Source organism: Rutidosis leptorrhynchoides, chromosome 3 (assembly GCF_046630445.1).
Source record: "Rutidosis leptorrhynchoides isolate AG116_Rl617_1_P2 chromosome 3, CSIRO_AGI_Rlap_v1, whole genome shotgun sequence".
Taxonomy (NCBI): domain Eukaryota; kingdom Viridiplantae; phylum Streptophyta; class Magnoliopsida; order Asterales; family Asteraceae; genus Rutidosis; species Rutidosis leptorrhynchoides.
The window spans coordinates 481,340,406-481,345,007 of NC_092335.1; positions in this window are offsets into that span (position 1 = coordinate 481,340,406).

Below are 4,602 nucleotides of genomic sequence, written 5' to 3' on the forward strand. Positions count from 1 at the left end.
ATCTCGGATTTCAATATCAAACTCTTGTAAGAGTAAGATCCAACGGATTAATCTTGGTTTAGCATCTTGTTTTGAAAATAGGTATCTAAGAGCAGAATGGTCGGTATAGACCACCGTTTTTGCTAAAACGAGATATGCTCGGAATTTGTCAAAAGCAAAGACAATAGCAAGGAGTTCTTTTTCAGTAGTTGTATAGTTCGTTTGTGCTCCTTGTAACGTCTTACTAGCATAGTATATAGGTTGAAATCGTTTTTCAATCCTTTGTCCTAAAACGGCTCCCATTGCAAAATCACTTGCATCGCACATTAGTTCAAATGGTAGATTCCAATTTGGTGTTATCATGATTGGTGCATTAGTGAGTTTTTCTTTAAGAATATTAAAAGATTTGATACATTCATCTGAAAAGATGAATGGCGCATCCTTTTCTAGGAGTTTATTCATAGGAGTGGCAATTTTAGAAAAATCTTTTATGAAACGTCGGTAAAAACCGGCATGCCCTAGAAAACTCCTAACTCCTCTAACATTGGTGGGATGTGGAAGTTTAGCAATTACATCTACTTTAGCTCTATCCACTTCAATTCCTTCTTTTGAAATTTTATGTCCAAGAACGATGCCTTCTTTAACCATGAAATGGCATTTCTCCCAATTAAGTACTAGATTTGATTTTTCGCATCTAATTAGCATTCGTTCCAGATTAACTAGACATGATTTAAATGTATCACCGAAGACTGAAAAGTCATCCATGAAAACTTCCATGCATTCTTCTATCATGTCATGAAAAATCGCCATCATACACCTTTGAAAGGTTGCAGGGGCGTTGTAAAGTCCAAATGGCATGCGTTTGTAAGCAAAAGTACCATAAGGGCACGTAAATGTGGTTTTCTCTTGATCTTCGGGTGCTATTGGAATTTGAAAATATCCGGAAAATCCATCTAGAAAACAATAGTAACTATTTCCGGCTAATCTTTCCAACATTTGATCTATGAAAGGTAAGGGAAAGTGATCTTTTCTGGTGGCGTCATTTAATTTTCTATAATCAATACATACACGCCACCCTGTTACAGTCCTAGTAGGAATAAGCTCATTTTTCTCATTTGTGATAACAGTCATGCCACCCTTCTTAGGTACGCATTGAACTGGGCTTACCCATGGACTATCAGAGATTGGATAAATTAAACCTGCATCTAGCAGTTTAATAATCTCTTTCTTAACTACATCTTGCATATTAGGATTTAGTCTTCGTTGGCGTTGCACATACGTTTTATGACCTTCTTCCATAAGGATTTTATGTGTGCAATACGAAGGACTTATTCCTTTAATATCATGAATCTTCCATGCAATGGCTGGTTTATGAGCTTTCAACACAGAAATGAGTTGTGATTTCTCATTTTCAGTAAGAGAAGACGATATTATTACAGGTAATTCAGATTCACCATGTAAATAAGCATATTCCAAATGGTTTGGAAGTGGCTTTAACTCTAATTTCGGAGGTTCTTCTATCGATGATTTATATCGATATCTGTCTTCTTCTTTTAGCATTTGAATTTCTTCTGTTGTTGGTTCATATCCATTAGCTATAAGTGTAGCTAACATTTCAGCTTCATCAATTGGTTCATTACCTTCTCCTAAAGAACATTCTCCTGTTCCTTGTAATTCTGGAAATTCTTCTAATAATTCTGCATGTGCATCTATAGTTTGAATATAATAACATGTATCATCTGCAGATTGTGGTTGTTGCATTGCTCTATCCACTGAAAAGGTAACACTCTCATCCTCTATACTTAGGGTCAGTTTCTTACCGAACACGTCTATCATTGCTTTAGCCGTGTTTAAGAATGGTCTTCCTAATATGAGAGGAACTTGAGAATCTTCTTCCATGTCCAAAACAACAAAATCTACTGGAAATACTAAAGTACCAACTTTAACTAGCATGTTCTCCATTATCCCTCTAGGATATTTTATTGATCTATCGGCTAGTTGTATACTTATTCTTGTTGGTTTCAATTCTCCAAGGTCTAGTTTAGCGTATAGTGAATACGGCATTAGATTTATACTAGCACCTAAGTCTGCCAATGCTTCTATTGAACTAAGACTACCCAGAAAACATGGAATTGTGAAACTTCCTGGATCAGATAATTTTTCTGGTATCTTATTCAACAGCACTGCTGAACAATTAGCATTCATAGTGACAGCCGAGAGTTCTTCCATTTTCTTTCTATTTGAGATTAGATCTTTCAAGAATTTAGCATATCTTGGCATTCCTGAAATCACATCAATGAAAGGAAGATTTACATTTATCTATTTAAACATATCCAAGAATTTGGATTGCTCGGCTTCAAGTTTTTCTTTCTTCATTTTACTCGGGTAAGGAAGTGGTGGTTGGTATGGTTTAACATAAGGTTTATCCTTAACTGTGTTATCTTCATTAACCTTTTCAACTACCGGTTCTTTTTCCTTATCTTGATCAGGTTGTGGTTCTTGTGGAGTAGGAATAGTTTCATCAGAAGTTACTGGTATTTCAGGTGGTTTAAGTGTTGTACCACTTCTTGTGGTAATAGCTTTAGCTGTTTCATTCCTGGGGTTAGCATTTGTATCACTAGGTAAACTTCCCGGTTTTCTTTCACCTATTAACCTTGCTAGGTTACTTACTTCTTGTTCCAGATTTTGAATAGAAGCTTGTTGATTTCTAAATGCTTGAGCATTTTGTTCATTGGTTTGTTTTTGAGATGTGAAAAACTGCGTTTGAGTTTCAACTAGCTTCGTCATCATATCTTCTAAATTCGGCTTTTTATCATCGATTTGTTGTGGTGGTTTGTTTTGAAAATTTGGTCTTTGCTGATTGTAAGTATTATTGGATACTTGTTGATTGCTAAGACCTTGTTGGTTGTTGTATGGAATATTTCGGTTATAATTCTGGTTTTGATTGTAAATCGGTCTTGGCGGTTGATAATTATTCTGATAATTATTTCCAGGCCTTTGGTTTATGTATGAAATATTCTCTCTTTGTTCCATTGTTAATTCAATACTGAGACAATCTTTTGTCAAATGTGGTCCTCCACACTGCTCACAACTAATTCGTATAGCATGAATATCTTTAGTCATTTTTTCCATTCGTCTCTCGAAAGCATCTATCTTTGCCGAAATGGAATCTAAGTCATGGCTAGAATCGGCTCTAGCTGCTTTAGATGATCTAATGATATCTTTTTCTTGGTGCCACTCATGTGAGTGGGAAGCAGTGTTATCAATAATTTTGTAAGCATCAGTTTCGGTTTTCTTCATAATAGAACCACCAGCTGCTATATCTATGTCTTTTCTTGTAGTGATGTCGCATCCTTGGTAGAATATTTGTACTATTTGACAGGTGTCTAAACCATGTTGCGGACATCCTCTTAACAACTTTCCATATCTTGTCCACGCCTCATATAGAGTTTCATTTGGTTTTTGTGTGAACGTAACAATTTCTGCTTGAAGTCTTACGGCTTTAGATGCAGGAAAGAATTGTTTAAGAAATTTGTCAACTAAAACATCCCATGTATCAATCGCCCCTTCAGGTAACGATTCCAACCAATCTTTGGCTTCTCCCTTTAAAGTCCAGGGAAATAACATGAGATATATCTGTTCATCCTCCACTTCTCGTATTTTAAATAGTGTGCAGATTCTATTAAAGGTACGTAGATGTTCATTTGGATCTTCCTTCGGTGCACCACTAAATTGGCATTGATTAGTCACCATGTGTAGAATTTGTCCTTTGATTTCATAATCTGGTGCATTAATGTCTGGATGAGTAATTGCGTGACCTTGGCCAGTGCGTTTAGCTCTCATTCGGTCTTCCATACTTAAAGGTTCCAGATTCTCCATAATTGAATTTGTTGAATCGGTATCACTAGATGATTCTGTTTTAATAGTTCGTTCCTCAACAATCTCTGTTTGAATGATTGGTGGTTCCGGAGGAAAGTTTAATGGTTCAGGATCTATGAACCGTTCCTGAATATTTTCCGGATTCTCAATTGTGAGGTCGGGTTCAAAAAATGGATTATCGGAAATTTGAACTGAAGTACTTGGTCGACTGGATGACGATTCTAAAGAAAAATCAACGGCGGTTATATTTGTTAAACGATGTCTTGATCTAGTTACAGGTGGTGAACGTACAAAAGGTGATGAACGTCTTGCTCGGTGCATTCACTGAATATCCTATTAGTTTTTAAAAAGGAAAGAAAAATTATAATAAGTTATCCAATCAATAGACTTTTCTGATTTTGCCCACGTTTCGAATAGCCAAAAGATGCAGCAGAGGGGCAGGATTCGTTTGGTCTCAATATAATTGAGGACTGTTTGGCTCCAATAACCCGGTCCACGTACAAATCCAACTATTACTACGAACCAGAAAATTTTGATGTCTATTAATTTAACCACTCAAAATAAATTTTCGTAATTTTAAGAAATTTAGATAAGAAGTAGAATAAAAATCTATGTCCTAAAACTAGAATAGCGAGAAATAAGAGAGAAAAAGAGTTCGTCGAAAAAGAAAAAAATGGTTGAAAAATAAAAGGTGACGGAAAAATAAAAGAAACTTATAAAAACTTAAAAATACTTAACTAATTT